This window comes from Astyanax mexicanus, chromosome 18 (assembly GCF_023375975.1).
Source record: "Astyanax mexicanus isolate ESR-SI-001 chromosome 18, AstMex3_surface, whole genome shotgun sequence".
Lineage (NCBI taxonomy): Eukaryota > Metazoa > Chordata > Actinopteri > Characiformes > Acestrorhamphidae > Astyanax > Astyanax mexicanus.
Genome location: NC_064425.1, coordinates 31,262,501 through 31,289,714, shown reverse-complemented (window position 1 = coordinate 31,289,714; position 27,214 = coordinate 31,262,501). Strand labels below are relative to the sequence as shown.

General features: G+C 37.3%; 25 non-coding genes and 1 pseudogene across 25 annotated transcripts; 4 read left to right on the top strand and 22 right to left on the bottom strand.

Moving 5' to 3' along the window:
• The first annotated feature begins 521 nt into the window (after nt 1-521).
• On the top strand, nt 522-640 carry LOC125783767 (5S ribosomal RNA). The gene has a single exon (XR_007426487.1). It is a non-coding gene; the product is annotated as a 5S ribosomal RNA (ribosomal RNA).
• Nucleotides 641-1,444: 804 nt separating this feature from the next.
• Nucleotides 1,445-1,563, top strand: LOC125783756 (5S ribosomal RNA). Its single transcript, XR_007426476.1, has one exon. It is a non-coding gene; the product is annotated as a 5S ribosomal RNA (ribosomal RNA).
• A 794-nt stretch (nt 1,564-2,357) lies between these two features.
• Nucleotides 2,358-2,476, top strand: LOC125783255 (5S ribosomal RNA). Its single transcript, XR_007425989.1, has one exon. It is a non-coding gene; the product is annotated as a 5S ribosomal RNA (ribosomal RNA).
• An 805-nt stretch (nt 2,477-3,281) lies between these two features.
• LOC125783745 (5S ribosomal RNA) lies at nt 3,282-3,400 on the top strand. The gene has a single exon (XR_007426465.1). It is a non-coding gene; the product is annotated as a 5S ribosomal RNA (ribosomal RNA).
• Nucleotides 3,401-6,281: 2,881 nt separating this feature from the next.
• On the bottom strand, nt 6,282-6,400 carry LOC125783734 (5S ribosomal RNA). Its single transcript, XR_007426454.1, has one exon. It is a non-coding gene; the product is annotated as a 5S ribosomal RNA (ribosomal RNA).
• An 805-nt stretch (nt 6,401-7,205) lies between these two features.
• LOC125783723 (5S ribosomal RNA) lies at nt 7,206-7,324 on the bottom strand. The gene has a single exon (XR_007426443.1). It is a non-coding gene; the product is annotated as a 5S ribosomal RNA (ribosomal RNA).
• An 803-nt stretch (nt 7,325-8,127) lies between these two features.
• On the bottom strand, nt 8,128-8,246 carry LOC125783712 (5S ribosomal RNA). The gene has a single exon (XR_007426432.1). It is a non-coding gene; the product is annotated as a 5S ribosomal RNA (ribosomal RNA).
• An 803-nt stretch (nt 8,247-9,049) lies between these two features.
• LOC125783701 (5S ribosomal RNA) lies at nt 9,050-9,168 on the bottom strand. Its single transcript, XR_007426421.1, has one exon. It is a non-coding gene; the product is annotated as a 5S ribosomal RNA (ribosomal RNA).
• An 803-nt stretch (nt 9,169-9,971) lies between these two features.
• LOC125783238 (5S ribosomal RNA) lies at nt 9,972-10,090 on the bottom strand. Its single transcript, XR_007425972.1, has one exon. It is a non-coding gene; the product is annotated as a 5S ribosomal RNA (ribosomal RNA).
• Nucleotides 10,091-10,886: 796 nt separating this feature from the next.
• Nucleotides 10,887-11,005, bottom strand: LOC125783690 (5S ribosomal RNA). Its single transcript, XR_007426410.1, has one exon. It is a non-coding gene; the product is annotated as a 5S ribosomal RNA (ribosomal RNA).
• An 804-nt stretch (nt 11,006-11,809) lies between these two features.
• On the bottom strand, nt 11,810-11,928 carry LOC125783679 (5S ribosomal RNA). The gene has a single exon (XR_007426399.1). It is a non-coding gene; the product is annotated as a 5S ribosomal RNA (ribosomal RNA).
• A 796-nt stretch (nt 11,929-12,724) lies between these two features.
• LOC125783668 (5S ribosomal RNA) lies at nt 12,725-12,843 on the bottom strand. The gene has a single exon (XR_007426388.1). It is a non-coding gene; the product is annotated as a 5S ribosomal RNA (ribosomal RNA).
• Nucleotides 12,844-13,646: 803 nt separating this feature from the next.
• LOC125783656 (5S ribosomal RNA) lies at nt 13,647-13,765 on the bottom strand. The gene has a single exon (XR_007426376.1). It is a non-coding gene; the product is annotated as a 5S ribosomal RNA (ribosomal RNA).
• Nucleotides 13,766-15,830: 2,065 nt separating this feature from the next.
• LOC125783644 (5S ribosomal RNA) lies at nt 15,831-15,949 on the bottom strand. The gene has a single exon (XR_007426367.1). It is a non-coding gene; the product is annotated as a 5S ribosomal RNA (ribosomal RNA).
• Nucleotides 15,950-16,753: 804 nt separating this feature from the next.
• Nucleotides 16,754-16,872, bottom strand: LOC125783254 (5S ribosomal RNA). The gene has a single exon (XR_007425988.1). It is a non-coding gene; the product is annotated as a 5S ribosomal RNA (ribosomal RNA).
• A 794-nt stretch (nt 16,873-17,666) lies between these two features.
• LOC125783633 (5S ribosomal RNA) lies at nt 17,667-17,785 on the bottom strand. Its single transcript, XR_007426356.1, has one exon. It is a non-coding gene; the product is annotated as a 5S ribosomal RNA (ribosomal RNA).
• An 804-nt stretch (nt 17,786-18,589) lies between these two features.
• LOC125783622 (5S ribosomal RNA) lies at nt 18,590-18,708 on the bottom strand. The gene has a single exon (XR_007426345.1). It is a non-coding gene; the product is annotated as a 5S ribosomal RNA (ribosomal RNA).
• An 803-nt stretch (nt 18,709-19,511) lies between these two features.
• On the bottom strand, nt 19,512-19,630 carry LOC125783611 (5S ribosomal RNA). The gene has a single exon (XR_007426334.1). It is a non-coding gene; the product is annotated as a 5S ribosomal RNA (ribosomal RNA).
• A 791-nt stretch (nt 19,631-20,421) lies between these two features.
• LOC125783600 (5S ribosomal RNA) lies at nt 20,422-20,540 on the bottom strand. The gene has a single exon (XR_007426323.1). It is a non-coding gene; the product is annotated as a 5S ribosomal RNA (ribosomal RNA).
• Nucleotides 20,541-21,343: 803 nt separating this feature from the next.
• Nucleotides 21,344-21,462, bottom strand: LOC125783279 (5S ribosomal RNA). The gene has a single exon (XR_007426013.1). It is a non-coding gene; the product is annotated as a 5S ribosomal RNA (ribosomal RNA).
• Nucleotides 21,463-22,255: 793 nt separating this feature from the next.
• On the bottom strand, nt 22,256-22,374 carry LOC125783589 (5S ribosomal RNA). The gene has a single exon (XR_007426312.1). It is a non-coding gene; the product is annotated as a 5S ribosomal RNA (ribosomal RNA).
• An 805-nt stretch (nt 22,375-23,179) lies between these two features.
• On the bottom strand, nt 23,180-23,292 carry LOC125783293 (5S ribosomal RNA; annotated as a pseudogene).
• Nucleotides 23,293-24,092: 800 nt separating this feature from the next.
• On the bottom strand, nt 24,093-24,211 carry LOC125783578 (5S ribosomal RNA). Its single transcript, XR_007426301.1, has one exon. It is a non-coding gene; the product is annotated as a 5S ribosomal RNA (ribosomal RNA).
• An 806-nt stretch (nt 24,212-25,017) lies between these two features.
• On the bottom strand, nt 25,018-25,136 carry LOC125782992 (5S ribosomal RNA). Its single transcript, XR_007425729.1, has one exon. It is a non-coding gene; the product is annotated as a 5S ribosomal RNA (ribosomal RNA).
• An 807-nt stretch (nt 25,137-25,943) lies between these two features.
• Nucleotides 25,944-26,062, bottom strand: LOC125783567 (5S ribosomal RNA). Its single transcript, XR_007426290.1, has one exon. It is a non-coding gene; the product is annotated as a 5S ribosomal RNA (ribosomal RNA).
• An 800-nt stretch (nt 26,063-26,862) lies between these two features.
• LOC125783556 (5S ribosomal RNA) lies at nt 26,863-26,981 on the bottom strand. Its single transcript, XR_007426279.1, has one exon. It is a non-coding gene; the product is annotated as a 5S ribosomal RNA (ribosomal RNA).
• Between the last annotated feature and the right edge of the window lie 233 nt (nt 26,982-27,214).

Sequence of the window (27,214 nt, the reverse complement as noted above, 5' to 3'; positions counted from 1 at the left end):
AACACACCTGAGTCTAGAATGTTCACGTGATCCTGAAGGTCTTAATTACCTGGATCAAGTGTGCCGCGGACTCAGGCTGTTTGGATGGCAGGGGTGAAAAAATTTAAAAAGGCACCTTCTGTAGGACACAGGGCCTTTCTGTAAATGTATGCCAAGTATACTTTAATGTGTGTGTATGATTTTATTTATTTATTTCTCAGAATATTCTTTGTAAATATGATTTTTTTTTTAATTGGGCTTTTTTTTATTGGGCCTAATCTGAAGCTTCCATTCCATTGAGTAAGAAACGTAAAGCAAGAAAATTGAACAAAAAAATGAAGAGATAAAAATTAAGACATATAGGGAGTTTTTGTCTTTTTTTCTTTGGTTACTTTTTGTAGTGAAAGTTAAAAGGAGCTTTTATTTTGAGGCAAGATCTTTGTATTAGTCCGTAGAGCTGCTTTACTTTTGTCAAGAGCAGTAAATGACAGTGAAAAGACTCAGAGTGACTTATAAATAGGCTTGTTGGGAGTTGATCTTTCGCTTACGGCCATACCACCCTGAGAACGCCCGATCTCGTCTGATCTCGGAAGCTAAGCAGGGTCGGGCCTGGTTAGTACTTGGATGGGAGACCGCCTGGGAATACCAGGTGCTGTAAGCTTTTCCATCTTTCCTTTATTTTTTACTCCGTTCAGTCCATGATGTCACAATTTTTTACAAGGCTACACTGTGTTTACTCTTCATATAAAACACTTACAGTAAACCATATACAGATTAAATACTCACTTAAAAGTTCTTTCATTTTTCTGAAGGAGGATATTGTTTCTTCATGCTAATAAATAAAGAAAAAATGCATTATTTTTTATTTTCTTAACATAGGTACAGGGCGACTGACTCCTGTTCCTGGGGCTCTACCACGCTAAAGATTTCAGATTTAACACACCTGAGTCTAGAATGTTCACGTGATCCTGAAGGTCTTAATTACCTGGATCAAGTGTGCCGCGGACTCAGGCTGTTTGGATGGCAGGGGTGAAAAAAATTAAAAAGGCACGTTCTGTAGGACACAGGGCCTTTCTGTAAATGTATGCCAAGTATACTTTAATGTGTGTGTATGATTTTATTTATTTATTTCTCAGAATATTCTTTGTAAATATGATTTTTTTTAATTGGGCTTTTTTTTATTGGGCCTAATCTGAAGCTTCCATTCCATTGAGTAAGAAACGTAGAGCAAGAAAATTGAACAAAAAAAAAATGAAGAGATAAAAATTAAGACATATAGGGAGTTTTTGTCTTTTTTTCTTTGGTTACTTTTTGTAGTGAAAGTTAAAAGGAGCTTTTATTTTGAGGCAAGATCTTTGTATTAGTCCGTAGAGCTGCTTTACTTTTGTCAAGAGCAGTAAATGACAGTGAAAAGACTCAGGTCTGTGAGTGACTTATAAATAGGCTTGTTGGGAGTTGATCTTTCGCTTACGGCCATACCACCCTGAGAACGCCCGATCTCGTCTGATCTCGGAAGCTAAGCAGGGTCGGGCCTGGTTAGTACTTGGATGGGAGACCGCCTGGGAATACCAGGTGCTGTAAGCTTTTCCATCTTTCCTTTATTTTTTACTCCGTTCAGTCCATGATGTCACAAATTTTTACAAGGCTACACTGTGTTTACTCTTCATATAAAACACTTACAGTAAACCATATACAGATTAAATACTCACTTAAAAGTTCTTTCATTTTTCTGAAGGAGGATATTGTTTCTTCATGCTAATAAATGAAGACAAAATGCATTATTTTTAATTTTCTTAAGATAGGTACAGGGCGACTGACTCCTGTTCCTGGGGCTCTACCACGCTAAAGATTTCAGATTTAACACACCTGAGTCTAGAATGTTCACGTGTATCCTGAAGGTCTTAATTACCTGGATCAAGTGTGCCGCGGACTCAGGCTGTTTGGATGGCAGGGGTGAAAAAAATTAAAAAGGCACCTTGGGCCTTTCTGTAAATGTATGCCAAGTATACTTTAATGTGTGTGTATGATTTTATTTATTTATTTCTCAGAATATTCTTTGTAAATATGATTTTTTTTTTAATTGGGCTTTTTTTTTACTGGGCCTAATCTGAAGCTTCCATTCCATTGAGTAAGAAACGTAGAGCAAGAAAATTGAAAAAAAAAAATGAAGAGATAAAAATTAAGACATATAGGGAGTTTTTGTCTTTTTTTCTTTGGTTACTTTTTGTAGTGAAAGTTAAAAGGAGCTTTTATTTTGAGGCAAGATCTTTGTATTAGTCCGTAGAGCTGCTTTACTTTTGTCAAGAGCAGTAAATGACAGTGAAAAGACTCAGGTCTGTGAGTGACTTATAAATAGGCTTGTTGGGAGTTGATCTTTCGCTTACGGCCATACCATCCTGAGAACGCCCGATCTCGTCTGATCTCGGAAGCTACGCAGGGTCGGGCCTGGTTAGTACTTGGATGGGAGACCGCCTGGGAATACCAGGTGCTGTAAACTTTTCCATCTTTCGTTTATTTTTTACTCCGTTCAGTCCATGATGTCACAAATTTTTACAAGGCTACACTGTGTTTACTCTTCATATAAAACACTTACAGTAAACCATATACAGATTAAGTACTCACTTAAAAGTTCTTTCATTTTTCTGAAGGAGGATATTGTTTCTTCATGCTAATAAATAAAGAACAAAATGCATTATTTTTTATTTTCTTAACATAGGTACAGGGCGACTGACTTCTGTTCCTGGGGCTCTACCACGCTAAAGATTTCAGATTTAACACACCTGAGTCTAGAATGTTCACGTGATCCTGAAGGTCTTAATTACCTGGATCAAGTGTGCCGCGGACTCAGGCTGTTTGGATGGCAGGGGTGAAAAAAATTAAAAAGGCACCTTCTGTAGGACACAGGGCCTTTCTGTAAATGTATGCCAAGTATACTTTAATGTGTGTGTATGATTTTATTTATTTATTTCTCAGAATATTCTTTGTAAATATGATTTTTTTTTTTAATTGGGCTTTTTTTTATTGGGCCTAATCTGAAGCTTCCATTCCATTGAGTAAGAAACGTAAAGCAAGAAAATTGAACAAAAAAATGAAGAGATAAAAATTAAGACATATAGGGAGTTTTTGTCTTTTTTTCTTTGGTTACTTTTTGTAGTGAAAGTTAAAAGGAGCTTTTATTTTGAGGCAAGATCTTTGTATTAGTCCGTAGAGCTGCTTTACTTTTGTCAAGAGCAGTAAATGACAGTGAAAAGACTCAGGTCTGTGAGTGACTTATAAATAGGCTTGTTGGGAGTTGATCTTTCGCTTACGGCCATACCACCCTGAGAACGCCCGATCTCGTCTGATCTCGGAAGCTAAGCAGGGTCGGGCCTGGTTAGTACTTGGATGGGAGACCGCCTGGGAATACCAGGTGCTGTAAGCTTTTCCATCTTTCCTTTATTTTTTACTCCGTTCAGTCCATGATGTCACAAATTTTTACAAGGCTACACTGTGTTTACTCTTCATATAAAACACTTACAGTAAACCATATACAGATTAAATACTCACTTAAAAGTTCTTTCATTTTTCTGAAGGAGGATATTGTTTCTTCATGCTAATAAATAAAGAAAAAATGCATTATTTTTTATTTTCTTAACATAGGTACAGGGCGACTGACTCCTGTTCCTGGGGCTCTACCACGCTAAAGATTTCAGATTTAACACACCTGAGTCTAGAATGTTCACGTGATCCTGAAGGTCTTAATTACCTGGATCAAGTGTGCCGCGGACTCAGGCTGTTTGGATGGCAGGGGTGAAAAAATTTAAAAAGGCACCTTCTGTAGGACACAGGGCCTTTCTGTAAATGTATGCCAAGTATACTTTAATGTGTGTGTATGATTTTATTTATTTATTTCTCAGAATATTCTTTGTAAATATGATTTTTTTTTTAATTGGGCTTTTTTATTGGGCCTAATCTGAAGCGTCCATTCCATTGAGTAAGAAACGTAGAGCAAGAAAATTGAACAAAAAAAAATGAAGAGATAAAAATTAAGACATATAGGGAGTTTTTGTCTTTTTTTCTTTGGTTACTTTTTGTAGTGAAAGTTAAAAGGAGCTTTTATTTTGAGGCAAGATCTTTGTATTAGTCCGTAGAGCTGCTTTACTTTTGTCAAGAGCAGTAAATGACAGTGAAAAGACTCAGGTCTGTGAGTGACTTACACACTAAAAACAGTTGGGCTAAAAATAACCCAATATGGGTTATTTTCAACCCAACCGCTGGGTTATTATAGCACCAGCCCAGCAGTAGTTAATTTGACCCAGCAAGATGGGTTGACCCATTATAACCCAGCAGTTGAGTTAAAATATACTACCCAAATGCTGGGTCAAATTAACTGCAAATTAAGGTAATTTCAACTACACATATTTGTTATCTACTCCACCCAAATGCTGGGTCAAAGTAATTTAAATTCTGGGTTGTTTCACCAGCGAGATACATTTGTTCAGTTACCTATCCAAATGGTTGGTGAAATTAACAGAAATGACAGATTAATTCTAACACACCATAGTTTAATCCTTTGTGAAATAAATTGCTATAAACTATATGTTATGCAATAAACACCTAAACAATAATGTAATTTTTACAAGGCACTGCCTTGAAATTTATTATAACTGAATCCCAACAATGTAAAATGTAACAATTATGGAAAATAATTCATATTAATTATAACTAAAATATTATTGTGATTAAAATTCCAAAGCCTGTCCAGCAAGGATTGTCATTTCCTGGTGTCAGGACATGGGTAAGGTCTGGATGCCATGGCCTCATGGAGGTGCTCCACCATATTTGTTCCAGGCTAAAAAAAGATAGAAAGAATGCAAAAGAGTAAGTGAGTGTGAGAAAGGGCCATTTAAAATAAAGAATAGTTAGGTTTATAAATTGGAAAGGATTCAGAGCATCTCAAATTCAAAATTATAAACATGAGTACTCTACCTTCTATTGCATAGTAACAGAATAGTTCAACTTAAGCCTTCAGAACAGAAATGTCCTTCACAAATTATTAAAAAAGAAATAAAGCCAGATTGCAGTCAATTTACATTTACTGTCAATGAAACAAACATATATACATCCATTATTTTACATGCTTCTAAGCTGTGCACTTTGGGTGGCAATTTCATCCTCCAGAAACTTAAGCTGGGAGAGTCTTTAGCAGCCCTCTTCAGTGCATTTGATTTTGAGAGGAGCTGTACCATTTTGCTCCCAGCCTTGCCCTCTGCTTGCTTCCTGTCTCTCTCTGCACCCCCCCCCCACACACACACATTAGACGAACACTTAAACTTTATTCTCACAAAAAATCCTGTCGTAAAAAAGTATTTTAGTACCGCTAGCTATGTTGTAAAAATGTTTGCAAAGACCTACACGAAAAAGCTAAGCTAAGCTAGCAAATTAGCCTGCTGGCTAGCAAATCAGTTAGCAGTATTCCCTCTAATTCGTTTAGTTACAGTGAAATAAAGCTGATAGTTAATGATAAAGTGGGAATTGGGGTCCTTACACTAGCTATAACACAACACAGACACCGTGAATTAAATATTTACCACAAAGATGATCAGTCTCTCTCGAGCACCTGCGAGCTGCTGAAGGAGCATGGAGCCTGTCTGGGCGCGAAATGGTGGAGGAGGAGCACGTCCTGTAAACGTGATGACGGTCGAAGCACAAACAACCCAGCTGCTGGGTCAACTGATGCATGTTGGGTTGAAGAACTTTGCGAAATTTTGACCCAGCACATGAGTTACACAAAAACAACCCAAATCCCCCCAAAAATAACCCAGTTCCCATAAAAATAACTCATAATGGGTTAGACATTTCATAACCCAGCAGATGAGTAGTTAAAATAACCCAGCAGTTTTTAGTGTGTACATTTACAGAAAGGCCCAAGGTGCCTTTTTAATTTTTTTCACCCCTGCCATCCAAACAGCCTGAGTCCGCGGCACACTTGATCCAGGTAATTAAGACCTTCAGGATACACGTGAACATTCTAGACTCAGGTGTGTTAAATCTGAAATCTTTAGCGTGGTAGAGCCCCAGGAACAGGAGTCAGTCGCCCTGTACCTATCTTAAGAAAATTAAAAATAATGCATTTTGTCTTCATTTATTAGCATGAAGAAACAATATCCTCCTTCAGAAAAATGAAAGAACTTTTAAGTGAGTATTTAATCTGTATATGGTTTACTGTAAGTGTTTTATATGAAGAGTAAACACAGTGTAGCCTTGTAAAAATTTGTGACATCATGGACTGAACGGAGTAAAAAATAAAGGAAAGATGGAAAAGCTTACAGCACCTGGTATTCCCAGGCGGTCTCCCATCCAAGTACTAACCAGGCCCGACCCTGCTTAGCTTCCGAGATCAGACGAGATCGGGCGTTCTCAGGGTGGTATGGCCGTAAGCGAAAGATCAACTCCCAACAAGCCTATTTATAAGTCACTCACAGACCTGAGTCTTTTCACTGTCATTTACTGCTCTTGACAAAAGTAAAGCAGCTCTACGGACTAATACAAAGATCTTGCCTCAAAATAAAAGCTCCTTTTAACTTTCACTACAAAAAGTAACCAAAGAAAAAAAGACAAAAACTCCCTGTATGTCTTAATTTTTATCTCTTCATTTTTTTTTTCAATTTTCTTGCTCTACGTTTCTTACTCAATGGAATGGAAGCTTCAGATTAGGCCCAATAAAAAAAAAAGCCCAATTTAAAAAAAAATCATATTTACAAAGAATATTCTGAGAAATAAATAAATAAAATCATACACACACATTAAAGTATACTTGGCATACATTTACAGAAAGGCCCTGTGTCCTACAGAAGGTGCCTTTTTAATTTTTTTCACCCCTGCCATCCAAACAGCCTGAGTCCGCGGCACACTTGATCCAGGTAATTAGGACCTTCAGGATCACGTGAACATTCTAGACTCAGGTGTGTTAAATCTGAAATCTTTAGCGTGGTAGAGCCCCAGGAACAGGAGTCAGTCGCCCTGTACCTATGTTAAGAAAATAAAAAATAATGCATTTTTTCTTTATTTATTAGCATGAAGAAACAATATCCTCCTTCAGAAAAATGAAATAACTTTTAAGTGAGTATTTAATCTGTATATGGTTTACTGTAAGTGTTTTATATGAAGAGTAAACACAGTGTAGCCTTTTAAAAATTTGTGAAATCATGGACTGAACGGAGTAAAAAATAAAGGAAAGATGGAAAAGCTTACAGCACCTGGTATTCCCAGGCGGTCTCCCATCCAAGTACTAACCAGGCCCGACCCTGCTTAGCTTCCGAGATCAGACGAGATCGGGCGTTCTCAGGGTGGTATGGCCGTAAGCGAAAGATCAACTCCCAACAAGCCTATTTATAAGTCACTCACAGACCTGAGTCTTTTCACTGTCATTTACTGCTCTTGACAAAAGTAAAGCAGCTCTACGGACTAATACAAAGATCTTGCCTCAAAATAAAAGCTCCTTTTAACTTTCACTACAAAAAGTAACCAAAGAAAAAAAGACAAAAACTGCCTATATGTCTCAATTTTTATCTCTTCATTTTTTTTGTTCAATTTTCTTGCTCTACGTTTCTTACTCAATGGAATGGAAGCTTCAGATTAGGCCCAATAAAAAAAAAGCCCAATTAAAAAAAATCATATTTACAAAGAGTATTCTGAGAAATAAATAAATAAAATCATACACACACATTAAAGTATACTTGGCATACATTTACAGAAAGGCCCTGTGTCCTACAGAAGGTGCCTTTTTAATTTTTTTCACCCCTGCCATCCAAACAGCCTGAGTCCGCGGCACACTTGATCCAGGTAATTAAGACCTTCAGGATCACGTGAACATTCTAGGCTCAGGTGTGTTAAATCTGAAATCTTTAGCGTGGTAGAGCCCCAGGAACAGGAGTCAGTCGCCCTGTACCTATGTTAAGAAAATAAAAAATAATGCATTTTTTCTTTATTTATTAGCATGAAGAAACAATATCCTCCTTCAGAAAAATGAAAGAACTTTTAAGTGAGTATTTAATCTGTATATGGTTTACTGTAAGTGTTTTATATGAAGAGTAAACACAGTGTAGCCTTGTAAAAATTTGTGACATCATGGACTGAACGGAGTAAAAAATAAAGGAAAGATGGAAAAGCTTACAGCACCTGGTATTCCCAGGCGGTCTCCCATCCAAGTACTAACCAGGCCCGACCCTGCTTAGCTTCCGAGATCAGACGAGATCGGGCGTTCTCAGGGTGGTATGGCCGTAAGCGAAAGATCAACTCCCAACAAGCCTATTTATAAGTCACTCACAGACCTGAGTCTTTTCACTGTCATTTACTGCTCTTGACAAAAGTAAAGCAGCTCTACGGACTAATACAAAGATCTTGCCTCAAAATAAAAGCTCCTTTTAACTTTCACTACAAAAAGTAACCAAAGAAAAAAAGACAAAAACTCCCTATATGTCTTAATTTTTATCTCTTCATTTTTTTTGTTCAATTTTCTTGCTCTACGTTTCTTACTCAATGGAATGGAAGCTTCAGATTAGGCCCAATAAAAAAAAGCCCAATTAAAAAAAAATCATATTTACAAAGAATATTCTGAGAAATAAATAAATAAAATCATACACACACATTAAAGTATACTTGGCATACATTTACAGAAAGGCCCTGTGTCCTACAGAAGGTGCCTTTTTAATTTTTTTCACCCCTGCCATCCAAACAGCCTGAGTCCGCGGCACACTTAATCCAGGTAATTAAGACCTTCAGGATCACGTGAACATTCTAGACTCAGGTGTGTTAAATCTGAAATCTTTAGCGTGGTAGAGCCCCAGGAACAGGAGTCAGTCGCCCTGTACCTATGTTAAGAAAATAAAAAATAATGCATTTTTTCTTTATTTATTAGCATGAAGAAACAATATCCTCCTTCAGAAAAATGAAAGAACTTTTAAGTGAGTATTTAATCTGTATATGGTTTACTGTAAGTGTTTTATATGAAGAGTAAACACAGTGTAGCCTTGTAAAAATTTGTGACATCATGGACTGAACGGAGTAAAAAATAAAGGAAAGATGGAAAAGCTTACAGCACCTGGTATTCCCAGGCGGTCTCCCATCCAAGTACTAACCAGGCCCGACCCTGCTTAGCTTCCGAGATCAGACGAGATCGGGCGTTCTCAGGGTGGTATGGCCGTAAGCGAAAGATCAACTCCCAACAAGCCTATTTATAAGTCACTCACAGACCTGAGTCTTTTCACTGTCATTTACTGCTCTTGACAAAAGTAAAGCAGCTCTACGGACTAATACAAAGATCTTGCCTCAAAATAAAAGCTCCTTTTAACTTTCACTACAAAAAGTAACCAAAGAAAAAAAGACAAAAACTCCCTATATGTCTTAATTTTTATCTCTTCATTTTTTTGTTCAATTTTCTTGCTTTACGTTTCTTACTCAATGGAATGGAAGCTTCAGATTAGGCCCAATAAAAAAAAGCCCAATTAAAAAAAAATCATATTTACAAAGAATATTCTGAGAAATAAATAAATAAAATCATACACACACATTAAAGTATACTTGGCATACATTTACAGAAAGGCCCTGTGTCCTACAGAAGGTGCCTTTTTAATTTTTTTCACCCCTGCCATCCAAACAGCCTGAGTCCGCGGCACACTTGATCCAGGTAATTAAGACCTTCAGGATCACGTGAACATTCTAGACTCAGGTGTGTTAAATCTGAAATCTTTAGCGTGGTAGAGCCCCAGGAACAGAAGTCAGTCGCCCTGTACCTATGTTAAGAAAATAAAAAATAATGCATTTTGTTCTTTATTTATTAGCATGAAGAAACAATATCCTCCTTCAGAAAAATGAAAGAACTTTTAAGTGAGTACTTAATCTGTATATGGTTTACTGTAAGTGTTTTATATGAAGAGTAAACACAGTGTAGCCTTGTAAAAATTTGTGACATCATGGACTGAACGGAGTAAAAAATAAAGGAAAGATGGAAAAGTTTACAGCACCTGGTATTCCCAGGCGGTCTCCCATCCACGTACTAACCAGGCCCGACCCTGCTTAGCTTCCGAGATCAGACGAGATCGGGCGTTCTCAGGGTGGTATGGCCGTAAGCGAAAGATCAACTCCCAACAAGCCTATTTATAAGTCACTCACAGACCTGAGTCTTTTCACTGTCATTTACTGCTCTTGACAAAAGTAAAGCAGCTCTACGGACTAATACAAAGATCTTGCCTCAAAATAAAAGCTCCTTTTAACTTTCACTACAAAAAGTAACCAAAGAAAAAAAGACAAAAACTCCCTATATGTCTTAATTTTTATCTCTTCATTTTTTTTTTTTCAATTTTCTTGCTCTACGTTTCTTACTCAATGGAATGGAAGCTTCAGATTAGGCCCAGTAAAAAAAAAAGCCCAATTAAAAAAAAAATCATATTTACAAAGAATATTCTGAGAAATAAATAAATAAAATCATACACACACATTAAAGTATACTTGGCATACATTTACAGAAAGGCCCAAGGTGCCTTTTTAATTTTTTTCACCCCTGCCATCCAAACAGCCTGAGTCCGCGGCACACTTGATCCAGGTAATTAAGACCTTCAGGATAAACGTGAACATTCTAGACTCAGGTGTGTTAAATCTGAAATCTTTAGCGTGGTAGAGCCCCAGGAACAGGAGTCAGTCGCCCTGTACCTATCTTAAGAAAATTAAAAATAATGCATTTTGTCTTCATTTATTAGCATGAAGAAACAATATCCTCCTTCAGAAAAATGAAAGAACTTTTAAGTGAGTATTTAATCTGTATATGGTTTACTGTAAGTGTTTTATATGAAGAGTAAACACAGTGTAGCCTTGTAAAAATTTGTGACATCATGGACTGAACGGAGTAAAAAATAAAGGAAAGATGGAAAAGCTTACAGCACCTGGTATTCCCAGGCGGTCTCCCATCCAAGTACTAACCAGGCCCGACCCTGCTTAGCTTCCGAGATCAGACGAGATCGGGCGTTCTCAGGGTGGTATGGCCGTAAGCGAAAGATCAACTCCCAACAAGCCTATTTATAAGTCACTCACAGACCTGAGTCTTTTCACTGTCATTTACTGCTCTTGACAAAAGTAAAGCAGCTCTACGGACTAATACAAAGATCTTGCCTCAAAATAAAAGCTCCTTTTAACTTTCACTACAAAAAGTAACCAAAGAAAAAAAGACAAAAACTCCCTATATGTCTTAATTTTTATCTCTTCATTTTTTTTTTGTTCAATTTTCTTGCTCTACGTTTCTTACTCAATGGAATGGAAGCTTCAGATTAGGCCCAATAAAAAAAAGCCCAATTAAAAAAAATCATATTTACAAAGAATATTCTGAGAAATAAATAAATAAAATCATACACACACATTAAAGTATACTTGGCATACATTTACAGAAAGGCCCTGTGTCCTACAGAACGTGCCTTTTTAATTTTTTTCACCCCTGCCATCCAAACAGCCTGAGTCCGCGGCACACTTGATCCAGGTAATTAAGACCTTCAGGATCACGTGAACATTCTAGACTCAGGTGTGTTAAATCTGAAATCTTTAGCGTGGTAGAGCCCCAGGAACAGGAGTCAGTCGCCCTGTACCTATGTTAAGAAAATAAAAAATAATGCATTTTTTCTTTATTTATTAGCATGAAGAAACAATATCCTCCTTCAGAAAAATGAAAGAACTTTTAAGTGAGTATTTAATCTGTATATGGTTTACTGTAAGTGTTTTATATGAAGAGTAAACACAGTGTAGCCTTGTAAAAAATTGTGACATCATGGACTGAACGGAGTAAAAAATAAAGGAAAGATGGAAAAGCTTACAGCACCTGGTATTCCCAGGCGGTCTCCCATCCAAGTACTAACCAGGCCCGACCCTGCTTAGCTTCCGAGATCAGACGAGATCGGGCGTTCTCAGGGTGGTATGGCCGTAAGCGAAAGATCAACTCCCAACAAGCCTATTTATAAGTCACTCTGAGTCTTTTCACTGTCATTTACTGCTCTTGACAAAAGTAAAGCAGCTCTACGGACTAATACAAAGATCTTGCCTCAAAATAAAAGCTCATTTTAACTTTCACTACAAAAAGTAACCAAAGAAAAAAAGACAAAAACTCCCTATATGTCTTAATTTTTATCTCTTCATTTTTTTGTTCAATTTTCTTGCTTTACGTTTCTTACTCAATGGAATGGAAGCTTCAGATTAGGCCCAATAAAAAAAAGCCCAATTAAAAAAAAAATCATATTTACAAAGAATATTCTGAGAAATAAATAAATAAAATCATACACACACATTAAAGTATACTTGGCATACATTTACAGAAAGGCCCTGTGTCCTACAGAAGGTGCCTTTTTAAATTTTTTCACCCCTGCCATCCAAACAGCCTGAGTCCGCGGCACACTTGATCCAGGTAATTAAGACCTTCAGGATCACGTGAACATTCTAGACTCAGGTGTGTTAAATCTGAAATCTTTAGCGTGGTAGAGCCCCAGGAACAGGAGTCAGTCGCCCTGTACCTATGTTAAGAAAATAAAAAATAATGCATTTTTTCTTTATTTATTAGCATGAAGAAACAATATCCTCCTTCAGAAAAATGAAAGAACTTTTAAGTGAGTATTTAATCTGTATATGGTTTACTGTAAGTGTTTTATATGAAGAGTAAACACAGTGTAGCCTTGTAAAAAATTGTGACATCATGGACTGAACGGAGTAAAAAATAAAGGAAAGATGGAAAAGCTTACAGCACCTGGTATTCCCAGGCGGTCTCCCATCCAAGTACTAACCAGGCCCGACCCTGCTTAGCTTCCGAGATCAGACGAGATCGGGCGTTCTCAGGGTGGTATGGCCGTAAGCGAAAGATCAACTCCCAACAAGCCTATTCATAAGTCACTCACAGACCTGAGTCTTTTCACTGTCATTTACTGCTCTTGACAAAAGTAAAGCAGCTCTACGGACTAATACAAAGATCTTGCCTCAAAATAAAAGCTCCTTTTAACTTTCACTACAAAAAGTAACCAAAGAAAAAAAGACAAAAACTCCCTATATGTCTTAATTTTTATCTCTTCATTTTTTTGTTCAATTTTCTTGCTTTACGTTTCTTACTCAATGGAATGGAAGCTTCAGATTAGGCCCAATAAAAAAAAGCCCAATTAAAAAAAAAATCATATTTACAAAGAATATTCTGAGAAATAAATAAATAAAATCATACACACACATTAAAGTATACTTGGCATACATTTACAGAAAGGCCCTGTGTCCTACAGAAGGTGCCTTTTTAATTTTTTTCACCCCTGCCATCCAAACAGCCTGAGTCCGCGGCACACTTGATCCAGGTAATTAAGACCTTCAGGATCACGTGAACATTCTAGACTCAGGTGTGTTAAATCTGAAATCTTTAGCGTGGTAGAGCCCCAGGAACAGGAGTCAGTCGCCCTGTACCTATGTTAAGAAAATAAAAAATAATGCATTTTTTCTTTATTTATTAGCATGAAGAAACAATATCCTCCTTCAGAAAAATGAAAGAACTTTTAAGTGAGTATTTAATCTGTATATGGTTTACTGTAAGTGTTTTATATGAAGAGTAAACACAGTGTAGCCTTTTAAAAAATTGTGACATCATGGACTGAACGGAGTAAAAAATAAAGGAAAGATGGAAAAGCTTACAGCACCTGGTATTCCCAGGCGGTCTCCCATCCAAGTACTAACCAGGCCCGACCCTGCTTAGCTTCCGAGATCAGACGAGATCGGGCGTTCTCAGGGTGGTATGGCCGTAAGCGAAAGATCAACTCCCAACAAGCCTATTTATAAGTCACTCACAGACCTGAGTCTTTTCACTGGCATTTACTGCTCTTGACAAAAGTAAAGCAGCTCTACGGACTAATACAAAGATCTTGCCTCAAAATAAAAGCTCCTTTTAACTTTCACTACAAAAAGTAACCAAAGAAAAAAAGACAAACTCCCTATATGTCTTAATTTTTATCTCTTCATTTTTTTTGTTCAATTTTCTTGCTCTACGTTTCTTACTCAATGGAATGGAAGCTTCAGATTAGGCCCAATAAAAAAGCCCAATTAAAAAAAAATCATATTTACAAAGAATATTCTGAGAAATAAATAAAAAAAATCATACACACACATTAAAGTATACTTGGCATACATTTACAGAAAGGCCCTGTGTCCTACAGAAGGTGCCTTTTTAAATTTTTTCACCCCTGCCATCCAAACAGCCTGAGTCCGCGGCACACTTGATCCAGGTACCGTATTTTTCGGACTATAAGGCGCACTTAAAAACTTTTAATTTTCACAAAAATTGACAGTGCGTCTTATAATACGGTGCGCCTTTTGTATGGATTTTACTCGTCAGGTTGTAAGGAGCAGTAAACACACACTCCGTGCAGCGTTATAGAGAGTTTCAGTGCTATACAGAGTCCAGAGCCGTGCAGCTCCGAGGCTGAGCAGCAATAGCATTAGCTAGATGCTAACCGCTAAGCTAGCTAGCTTATTCACTGAGATCAGTATTATCTAAATTTTACTCGTCAGGTTGTAAGGAGCAGTGAACACACACTCCGTGCAGCGTTATACAGAGTTTCAGTGCTATACAGAGTCCAGAGCCGTGCAGCTCCGAGGCTGGAGCAGCAAATAGCATTAGCTAGCTTATTCACTGTTCAGAGATCAGTATTATCTAAATTTTACCCGTCAGGTGTAAGGAGCAGTAAACACACACTCCGTGCAGAGCAGCAATAGCATTAGCTAGATGCTAACCGCTTAGCTAGCTAGCTTTTTCACTGTTCAGAGATCAGTATTTTCTAAATTTAGCACTTTTAATACTGCTGGAGCAGTATTATTAGAGTTAGATGCTAATCGCTAAGCGTTCACCATTCAGAGGTGAGTTATCGGCCTGTAAGTCTGTGCTGCTTTGCCTGGCTAGCATTAGCTAGATGCTAAGCGCTAACTCTCTCAGAGGTGAGTTTTATCAGCCTGTAATCTGCTTGTTTACAGTGTTAAAACAAGCTACGGGGGACGAATCGCTAGCTAATATCTCACTGTCTTACCAGAACACGCAGGATTACTCAGTGTAACGCTGTCGTTTAAGTTTGGGTTAACTTTACTAGTTTAGGTGACTAGCTAGCGTGCTAGCGGATAGCTATGCTAACGCTGGTGCAGCAAGCCTTAGTGGACATCTGGAAATCTAAGCTTACTGTAAATAAACTGAAGCACGTTACTCACCCAAATAAACAGTTTTCAGGAGAGGAATCTGTGTAGATTAATATCCAGCACTCGTTTGACTTTGAAAGAGCTAGATTTATATATACTGAGACGCTCCACTGCAAGCGACCACCCCCGGTGGGGGAAGGGAAACATGGCGCCACCCCTGTTCACTTTGATATAGGCACCCTTTCTAGTGTCACTTAACGCGCCTTATAATGCGATGCGCCCTATGTATGGAAAAATAGCAGAAAATAGGCGTTCTTTGATAGTGCGTCTTATAATACGGTGCGCCTTATAGTCCGAAAAATACGGTAATTAAGACCTTCAGGATCACGTGAACATTCTAGACTCAGGTGTGTTAAATCTGAAATCTTTAGCGTGGTAGAGCCCCAGGAACAGGAGTCAGTCGCCCTGTACCTATGTTAAGAAAATAAAAAATAATGCATTTTTTCTTTATTTATTAGCATGAAGAAACAATATCCTCCTTCAGAAAAATGAAAGAACTTTTAAGTGAGTATTTAATCTGTATATGGTTTACTGTAAGTGTTTTATATGAAGAGTAAACACAGTGTAGCCTTGTAAAAATTTGTGACATCATGGACTGAACGGAGTAAAAAATAAAGGAAAGATGGAAAAGCTTACAGCACCTGGTATTCCCAGGCGGTCTCCCATCCAAGTACTAACCAGGCCCGACCCTGCTTAGCTTCCGAGATCAGACGAGATCGGGCGTTCTCAGGGTGGTATGGCCGTAAGCGAAAGATCAACTCCCAACAAGCCTATTTATAAGTCACTCACAGACCTGAGTCTTTTCACTGTCATTTACTGCTCTTGACAAAAGTAAAGCAGCTCTACGGACTAATACAAAGATCTTGCCTCAAAATAAAAGCTCCTTTTAACTTTCACTACAAAAAGTAACCAAAGAAAAAAAGACAAAAACTCCCTATATGTCTTAATTTTTATCTCTTCATTTTTTTGTTCAATTTTCTTGCTTTACGTTTCTTACTCAATGGAATGGAAGCTTCAGATTAGGCCCAATAAAAAAAAGCCCAATTAAAAAAAAAATCATATTTACAAAGAATATTCTGAGAAATAAATAAATAAAATCATACACACACATTAAAGTATACTTGGCATACATTTACAGAAAGGCCCTGTGTCCTACAGAAGGTGCCTTTTTAATTTTTTTCACCCCTGCCATCCAAACAGCCTGAGTCCGCGGCACACTTGATCCAGGTAATTAAGACCTTCAGGATCACGTGAACATTCTAGACTCAGGTGTGTTAAATCTGAAATCTTTAGCGTGGTAGAGCCCCAGGAACAGAAGTCAGTCGCCCTGTACCTATGTTAAGAAAATAAAAAATAATGCATTTTGTTCTTTATTTATTAGCATGAAGAAACAATATCCTCCTTCAGAAAAATGAAAGAACTTTTAAGTGAGTACTTAATCTGTATATGGTTTACTGTAAGTGTTTTATATGAAGAGTAAACACAGTGTAGCCTTGTAAAAATTTGTGACATCATGGACTGAACGGAGTAAAAAATAAAGGAAAGATGGAAAAGTTTACAGCACCTGGTATTCCCAGGCGGTCTCCCATCCAAGTACTAACCAGGCCCGACCCTGCGTAGCTTCCGAGATCAGACGAGATCGGGCGTTCTCAGGATGGTATGGCCGTAAGCGAAAGATCAACTCCCAACAAGCCTATTTATAAGTCACTCACAGACCTGAGTCTTTTCACTGTCATTTACTGCTCTTGACAAAAGTAAAGCAGCTCTACGGACTAATACAAAGATCTTGCCTCAAAATAAAAGCTCCTTTTAACTTTCACTACAAAAAGTAACCAAAGAAAAAAAGACAAAAACTCCCTATATGTCTTAATTTTTATCTCTTCATTTTTTTTTTCAATTTTCTTGCTCTACGTTTCTTACTCAATGGAATGGAAGCTTCAGATTAGGCCCAGTAAAAAAAAAAGCCCAATTAAAAAAAAAATCATATTTACAAAGAATATTCTGAGAAATAAATAAATAAAATCATACACACACATTAAAGTATACTTGGCATACATTTACAGAAAGGCCCAAGGTGCCTTTTTAATTTTTTTCACCCCTGCCATCCAAACAGCCTGAGTCCGCGGCACACTTGATCCAGGTAATTAAGACCTTCAGGATACACGTGAACATTCTAGACTCAGGTGTGTTAAATCTGAAATCTTTAGCGTGGTAGAGCCCCAGGAACAGGAGTCAGTCGCCCTGTACCTATCTTAAGAAAATTAAAAATAATGCATTTTGTCTTCATTTATTAGCATGAAGAAACAATATCCTCCTTCAGAAAAATGAAAGAACTTTTAAGTGAGTATTTAATCTGTATATGGTTTACTGTAAGTGTTTTATATGAAGAGTAAACACAGTGTAGCCTTGTAAAAATTTGTGACATCATGGACTGAACGGAGTAAAAAATAAAGGAAAGATGGAAAAGCTTACAGCACCTGGTATTCCCAGGCGGTCTCCCATCCAAGTACTAACCAGGCCCGACCCTGCTTAGCTTCCGAGATCAGACGAGATCGGGCGTTCTCAGGGTGGTATGGCCGTAAGCGAAAGATCAACTCCCAACAAGCCTATTTATAAGTCACTCACAGACCTGAGTCTTTTCACTGTCATTTACTGCTCTTGACAAAAGTAAAGCAGCTCTACGGACTAATACAAAGATCTTGCCTCAAAATAAAAGCTCCTTTTAACTTTCACTACAAAAAGTAACCAAAGAAAAAAAGACAAAAACTCCCTATATGTCTTAATTTTTATCTCTTCATTTTTTTTTGTTCAATTTTCTTGCTCTACGTTTCTTACTCAATGGAATGGAAGCTTCAGATTAGGCCCAATAAAAAAAAGCCCAATTAAAAAAAATCATATTTACAAAGAATATTCTGAGAAATAAATAAATAAAATCATACACACACATTAAAGTATACTTGGCATACATTTACAGAAAGGCCCTGTGTCCTACAGAACGTGCCTTTTTAATTTTTTTCACCCCTGCCATCCAAACAGCCTGAGTCCGCGGCACACTTGATCCAGGTAATTAAGACCTTCAGGATACACGTGAACATTCTAGACTCAGGTGTGTTAAATCTGAAATCTTTAGCGTGGTAGAGCCCCAGGAACAGGAGTCAGTCGCCCTGTACCTATCTTAAGAAAATTAAAAATAATGCATTTTGTCTTCATTTATTAGCATGAAGAAACAATATCCTCCTTCAGAAAAATGAAAGAACTTTTAAGTGAGTATTTAATCTGTATATGGTTTACTGTAAGTGTTTTATATGAAGAGTAAACACAGTGTAGCCTTGTAAAAATTTGTGACATCATGGACTGAACGGAGTAAAAAATAAAGGAAAGATGGAAAAGCTTACAGCACCTGGTATTCCCAGGCGGTCTCCCATCCAAGTACTAACCAGGCCCGACCCTGCTTAGCTTCCGAGATCAGACGAGATCGGGCGTTCTCAGGGTGGTATGGCCGTAAGCGAAAGATCAACTCCCAACAAGCCTATTTATAAGTCACTCACAGACCTGAGTCTTTTCACTGTCATTTACTGCTCTTGACAAAAGTAAAGCAGCTCTACGGACTAATACAAAGATCTTGCCTCAAAATAAAAGCTCCTTTTAACTTTCACTACAAAAAGTAACCAAAGAAAAAAAGACAAAAACTCCCTATATGTCTTAATTTTTATCTCTTCATTTTTTTTTGTTCAATTTTCTTGCTCTACGTTTCTTACTCAATGGAATGGAAGCTTCAGATTAGGCCCAATAAAAAAAAGCCCAATTAAAAAAAATCATATTTACAAAGAATATTCTGAGAAATAAATAAATAAAATCATACACACACATTAAAGTATACTTGGCATACATTTACAGAAAGGCCCTGTGTCCTACAGAACGTGCCTTTTTAATTTTTTTCACCCCTGCCATCCAAACAGCCTGAGTCCGCGGCACACTTGATCCAGGTAATTAAGACCTTCAGGATCACGTGAACATTCTAGACTCAGGTGTGTTAAATCTGAAATCTTTAGCGTGGTAGAGCCCCAGGAACAGAAGTCAGTCGCCCTGTACCTATGTTAAGAAAATAAAAAATAATGCATTTTTTCTTTATTTATTAGCATGAAGAAACAATATCCTCCTTCAGAAAAATGAAAGAACTTTTAAGTGAGTACTTAATCTGTATATGGTTTACTGTAAGTGTTTTATATGAAGAGTAAACACAGTGTAGCCTTGTAAAAATTTGTGACATCATGGACTGAACGGAGTAAAAAATAAAGGAAAGATGGAAAAGCTTACAGCACCTGGTATTCCCAGGCGGTCTCCCATCCAAGTACTAACCAGGCCCGACCCTGCTTAGCTTCCGAGATCAGACGAGATCGGGCGTTCTCAGGGTGGTATGGCCGTAAGCGAAAGATCAACTCCCAACAAGCCTATTTATAAGTCACTCACAGACCTGAGTCTTTTCACTGTCATTTACTGCTCTTGACAAAAGTAAAGCAGCTCTACGGACTAATACAAAGATCTTGCCTCAAAATAAAAGCTCCTTTTAACTTTCACTACAAAAAGTAACCAAAGAAAAAAAGACAAAAACTCCCTATATGTCTTAATTTTTATCTCTTCATTTTTTTTTTTCAATTTTCTTGCTCTACGTTTCTTACTCAATGGAATGGAAGCTTCAGATTAGGCCCAATAAAAAAAAGCCCAATTAAAAAAAATCATATTTACAAAGAATATTCTGAGAAATAAATAAATAAAATCATACACACACATTAAAGTATACTTGGCATACATTTACAGAAAGGCCCAAGGTGCCTTTTTAATTTTTTTCACCCCTGCCATCCAAACAGCCTGAGTCCGCGGCACACTTGATCCAGGTAATTAAGACCTTCAGGATACACGTGAACATTCTAGACTCAGGTGTGTTAAATCTGAAATCTTTAGCGTGGTAGAGCCCCAGGAACAGGAGTCAGTCGCCCTGTACCTATCTTAAGAAAATTAAAAATAATGCATTTTGTCTTCATTTATTAGCATGAAGAAACAATATCCTCCTTCAGAAAAATGAAAGAACTTTTAAGTGAGTATTTAATCTGTATATGGTTTACTGTAAGTGTTTTATATGAAGAGTAAACACAGTGTAGCCTTGTAAAAATTTGTGACATCATGGACTGAACGGAGTAAAAAATAAAGGAAAGATGGAAAAGCTTACAGCACCTGGTATTCCCAGGCGGTCTCCCATCCAAGTACTAACCAGGCCCGACCCTGCTTAGCTTCCGAGATCAGACGAGATCGGGCGTTCTCAGGGTGGTATGGCCGTAAGCGAAAGATCAACTCCCAACAAGCCTATTTATAAGTCACTCACAGACCTGAGTCTTTTCACTGTCATTTACTGCTCTTGACAAAAGTAAAGCAGCTCTACGGACTAATACAAAGATCTTGCCTCAAAATAAAAGCTCCTTTTAACTTTCACTACAAAAAGTAACCAAAGAAAAAAAGACAAAAACTCCCTATATGTCTTAATTTTTATCTCTTCATTTTTTTGTTCAATTTTCTTGCTTTACGTTTCTTACTCAATGGAATGGAAGCTTCAGATTAGGCCCAATAAAAAAAAGCCCAATTAAAAAAAAATCATATTTACAAAGAATATTCTGAGAAATAAATAAATAAAATCATACACACACATTAAAGTATACTTGGCATACATTTACAGAAAGGCCCTGTGTCCTACAGAAGGTGCCTTTTTAATTTTTTTCACCCCTGCCATCCAAACAGCCTGAGTCCGCGGCACACTTGATCCAGGTAATTAAGACCTTCAGGATCACGTGAACATTCTAGACTCAGGTGTGTTAAATCTGAAATCTTTAGCGTGGTAGAGCCCCAGGAACAGAAGTCAGTCGCCCTGTACCTATGTTAAGAAAATAAAAAATAATGCATTTTGTTCTTTATTTATTAGCATGAAGAAACAATATCCTCCTTCAGAAAAATGAAAGAACTTTTAAGTGAGTACTTAATCTGTATATGGTTTACTGTAAGTGTTTTATATGAAGAGTAAACACAGTGTAGCCTTGTAAAAATTTGTGACATCATGGACTGAACGGAGTAAAAAATAAAGGAAAGATGGAAAAGTTTACAGCACCTGGTATTCCCAGGCGGTCTCCCATCCACGTACTAACCAGGCCCGACCCTGCGTAGCTTCCGAGATCAGACGAGATCGGGCGTTCTCAGGATGGTATGGCCGTAAGCGAAAGATCAACTCCCAACAAGCCTATTTATAAGTCACTCACAGACCTGAGTCTTTTCACTGTCATTTACTGCTCTTGACAAAAGTAAAGCAGCTCTACGGACTAATACAAAGATCTTGCCTCAAAATAAAAGCTCCTTTTAACTTTCACTACAAAAAGTAACCAAAGAAAAAAAGACAAAAACTCCCTATATGTCTTAATTTTTATCTCTTCATTTTTTTTTTCAATTTTCTTGCTCTACGTTTCTTACTCAATGGAATGGAAGCTTCAGATTAGGCCCAGTAAAAAAAAAGCCCAATTAAAAAAAAAATCATATTTACAAAGAATATTCTGAGAAATAAATAAATAAAATCATACACACACATTAAAGTATACTTGGCATACATTTACAGAAAGGCCCAAGGTGCCTTTTTAATTTTTTTCACCCCTGCCATCCAAACAGCCTGAGTCCGCGGCACACTTGATCCAGGTAATTAAGACCTTCAGGATACACGTGAACATTCTAGACTCAGGTGTGTTAAATCTGAAATCTTTAGCGTGGTAGAGCCCCAGGAACAGGAGTCAGTCGCCCTGTACCTATCTTAAGAAAATTAAAAATAATGCATTTTGTCTTCATTTATTAGCATGAAGAAACAATATCCTCCTTCAGAAAAATGAAAGAACTTTTAAGTGAGTATTTAATCTGTATATGGTTTACTGTAAGTGTTTTATATGAAGAGTAAACACAGTGTAGCCTTGTAAAAATTTGTGACATCATGGACTGAACGGAGTAAAAAATAAAGGAAAGATGGAAAAGCTTACAGCACCTGGTATTCCCAGGCGGTCTCCCATCCAAGTACTAACCAGGCCCGACCCTGCTTAGCTTCCGAGATCAGACGAGATCGGGCGTTCTCAGGGTGGTATGGCCGTAAGCGAAAGATCAACTCCCAACAAGCCTATTTATAAGTCACTCACAGACCTGAGTCTTTTCACTGTCATTTACTGCTCTTGACAAAAGTAAAGCAGCTCTACGGACTAATACAAAGATCTTGCCTCAAAATAAAAGCTCCTTTTAACTTTCACTACAAAAAGTAACCAAAGAAAAAAAGACAAAAACTCCCTATATGTCTTAATTTTTATCTCTTCATTTTTTTTTTTCAATTTTCTTGCTCTACGTTTCTTACTCAATAGAATGGAAGCTTCAGATTAGGCCCAATAAAAAAAAGCCCAATTAAAAAAAATCATATTTACAAAGAATATTCTGAGAAATAAATAAATAAAATCATACACACACATTAAAGTATACTTGGCATACATTTACAGAAAGGCCCTGTGTCCTACAGAAGGTGCCTTTTTAATTTTTTTCACCCCTGCCATCCAAACAGCCTGAGTCCGCGGCACACTTGATCCAGGTAATTAAGACCTTCAGGATCACGTGAATATTCTAGACTCAGGTGTGTTAAATCTGAAATCTTTAGCGTGGTAGAGCCCCAGGAACAGGAGTGAGCCGCCCTGTACCTATACGTTAAGAAAATAAAAAATAATGCATTTTTTTCTTTATTTATTAGCATGAAGAAACAATATCCTCCTTCAGAAAAATGAAAGAACTTTTAAGTGAGTATTTAATCTGTATATGGTTTACTGTAAGTGTTTTATATGAAGAGTAAACACAGTGGAGCCTTGTAAAAAATTGTGACATCATGGACTGAACGGATTAAAAAATAAAGGAAAGATGGAAAAGCTTACAGCACCTGGTATTCCCAGGCGGTCTCACATCCAAGTACTAACCAGGCCCGACCCTGCTTAGCTTCCGAGATCAGACGAGATCGGGCGATGTGGTATGGCCGTAAGCGAAAGATCAACTCCCAACAAGCCTATTTATAAGTCACTCACAGACCTGAGTCTTTTCACTGTCATTTACTGCTCTTGACAAAAGTAAAGCAGCTCTACGGACTAATACAAAGATCTTGCCTCAAAATAAAAGCTCCTTTTAACTTTCACTACAAAAAGTAACCAAAGAAAAAAAGACAAAAACTCCCTATATGTCTTAATTTTTATCTCTTCATTTTTTTTGTTCAATTTTCTTGCTCTACGTTTCTTACTCAATGGAATGGAAGCTTCAGATTAGGCCCAATAAAAAAAGCCCAATAAAAAAAATCATATTTACAAAGAATATTCTGAGAAATAAATAAATAAAATCATACACACACATTAAAGTATACTTGGCATACATTTACAGAAAGGCCCTGTGTCCTACAGAAGGTGCCTTTTTAATTTTTTTCACCCCTGCCATCCAAACAGCCTGAGTCCGCGGCACACTTGATCCAGGTAATTAAGACCTTCAGGATCACGTGAACATTCTAGACTCAGGTGTGTTAAATCTAAAATCTTTAGCGTGGTAGAGCCCCAGGAACAGGAGTCAGTCGCCCTGTACCTATGTTAAGAAAATAAAAAATAATGCATTTTTTCTTTATTTATTAGCATGAAGAAACAATATCCTCCTTCAGAAAAATGAAAGAACTTTTAAGTGAGTATTTAATCTGTATATGGTTTAATGTAAGTGTTTTATATGAAGAGTAAACACAGTGTAGCCTTGTAAAAAATTGTGCCATCATGGACTGAACGGAGTAAAAAATAAAGGAAAGATGGAAAAGCTTACAGCACCTGGTATTCCCAGGCGGTCTCCCATCCAAGTACTAACCAGGCCCGACCCTGCTTAGCTTCCGAGATCAGACGAGATCGGGCGTTCTCAGGGTGGTATGGCCGTAAGCGAAAGATCAACTCCCAACAAGCCTATTTATAAGTCACTCACAGACCTGAGTCTTTTCACTGTCATTTACTGCTCTTGACAAAAGTAAAGCAGCTCTACGGACTAATACAAAGATCTTGCCTCAAAATAAAAGCTCCTTTTAACTTTCACTACAAAAAGTAACCAAAGAAAAAAAGACAAAAACTCCCTATATGTCTTAATTTTTATCTCTTCATTTTTTTTTGTTCAATTTACTTGCTCTACGTTTCTTACTCAATGGAATGGAAGCTTCAGATGAGGCCCAATAAAAAAAAAAGCCCAATTAAAAAAAAATCATATTTACAAAGAATATTCTGAGAAATAAATAAATAAAATCATACACACACATTAAAGTATACTTGGCATACATTTACAGAAAGGCCCTGTGTCCTACAGAAGGTGCCTTTTTAATTTTTTTCACCCCTGCCATCCAAACAGCCTGAGTCCGCGGCACACTTGATCCAGGTAATTAAGACCTTCAGGATCACGTGAACATTCTAGACTCAGGTGTGTTAAATCTGAAATCTTTAGCGTGGTAGAGCCCCATGAACAGGAATCAGTCGCCCTGTACCTATGTTAAGAAAATAAAAAATAATGCATTTTTTCTTTATTTATTAGCATGAAGAAACAATATCCTCCTTCAGAAAAATGAAAGAACTTTTAAGTGAGTATTTAATCTGTATATGGTTTACTGTAAGTGTTTTATATGAAGAGTAAACACAGTGTAGCCTTGTAAAAAATTGTGACATCATGGACTGAACGGAGTAAAAAATAAAGGAAAGATGGAAAAGCTTACAGCACCTGGTACTCCCAGGCGGTCTCCCATCCAAGTACTAACCAGGCCCGACCCTGCTTAGCTTCCGAGATCAGACGAGATCGGGCGTTCTCAGGGTGGTATGGCCGTAAGCGAAAGATCAACTCCCAACAAGCCTATTTATAAGTCACTCACAGACCTGAGTCTTTTCACTGTCATTTACTGCTCTTGACAAAAGTAAAGCAGCTCTACGGACCAATACAAAGATCTTGCCTCAAAATAAAAGCTCCTTTTAACTTTCACTACAAAAAGTAACCAAAGAAAAAAAGACAAAAACTCCCTATATGTCTTAATTTTTATCTCTTCATTTTTTTTGTTCAATTTTCTTGCTCTACGTTTCTTACTCAATGGAATGGAAGCTTCAGATTAGGCACAATAAAAAAAGCCCAATTAAAAAAAAATCATATTTACAAAGAATATTCTGAGAAATAAATAAATAAAATCATACACACACATTAAAGTATACTTGGCATACATTTACAGAAAGGCCCTGTGTCCTACAGAAGGTGCCTTTTTAATTTTTTTCACCCCTGCCATCCAAACATCGCCTGAGTCCGCGGCACACTTGATCCAGGTAATTAAGACCTTCAGGATCACGTGAACATTCTAGACTCAGGTGTGTTAAATCTGAAATCTTTAGCGTGGTAGAGCCCCAGGAACAGGAGTGAGCCGCCCTGTACCTATACTTTAAGAAAATAAAAAATAATGCATTTTTTTCTTTATTTATTAGCATGAAGAAACAATATCCTCCTTCAGAAAAATGAAAGAACTTTTAAGTGAGTATTTAATCTGTATATGGTTTACTGTAAGTGTTTTATATGAAGAGTAAACACAGTGTAGCCTTGTAAAAAATTGTGACATCATGGACTGAACGGAGTAAAAAATAAAGGAAAGATGGAAAAGCTTACAGCACCTGGTATTCCCAGGCGGTCTCCCATCCAAGTACTAACCAGGCCCGACCCTGCTTAGCTTCCGAGATCAGACGAGATCGGGCGTTCTCAGGGTGGTATGGCCGTAAGCGAAAGATCAACTCCCAACAAGCCTATTTATAAGTCACTCTGAGTCTTTTCACTGTCATTTACTGCTCTTGACAAAAGTAAAGCAGCTCTACGGACTAATACAAAGATCTTGCCTCAAAATAAAAGCTCCTTTTAACTTTCACTACAAAAAGTAACCAAAGAAAAAAATACAAAAACTCCCTATATGTCTTAATTTTTATCTCTTCATTTTTTTTGTTCAATTTACTTGCTCTACGTTTCTTACTCAATGGAATGGAAGCTTCAGATTAGGCCCAATAAAAAAAAAAGCCCAATTAAAAAAAAAAATCATATTTACAAAGAATATTCTGAGAAATAAATAAATAAAATCATACACACACATTAAAGTATACTTGGCATACATTTACAGAAAGGCCCTGTGTCCTACAGAAGGTGCCTTTTTAATTTTTTTCACCCCTGCCATCCAAACAGCCTGAGTCCGCGGCACACTTGATCCAGGTAATTAAGACCTTCAGGATCACGTGAACATTCTAGACTCAGGTGTGTTAAATCTGAAATCTTTAGCGTGGTAGAGCCCCAGGAATAGGAGTGAGCCGCCCTGTACCTATACGTTAAGAAAATAAAAAAATAATGCATTTTTTTCTTTATTAGCATGAAGAAACAATATCCTCCTTCAGAAAAATGAAAGAACTTTTAAGTGAGTATTTAATCTGTATATGGTTTACTGTAAGTGTTTTATATGAAGAGTAAACACAGTGTAGCCTTGTAAAAAATTGTGACATCATGGACTGAACGGAGTAAAAAATAAAGGAAAGATGGAAAAGCTTACAGCACCTGGTATTCCCAGGCGGTCTCCCATCCAAGTACTAACCAGGCCCGACCCTGCTTAGCTTCCGAGATCAGACGAGATCGGGCGTTCTCAGGGTGGTATGGCCGTAAGCGAAAGATCAACTCCCAACAAGCCTATTTATAAGTCACTCACAGACCTGAGTCTTTTCACTGTCATTTACTGCTCTTGACAAAAGTAAAGCAGCTACGGACTAATACAAAGATCTTGCCTCAAAATAAAAGCTCCTTTTAACTTTCACTACAAAAAGTAACCAAAGAAAAAAAGACAAAAACTCCCTATATGTCTTAATTTTTATCTCTTCATTTTTTTGTTCAATTTTCTTGC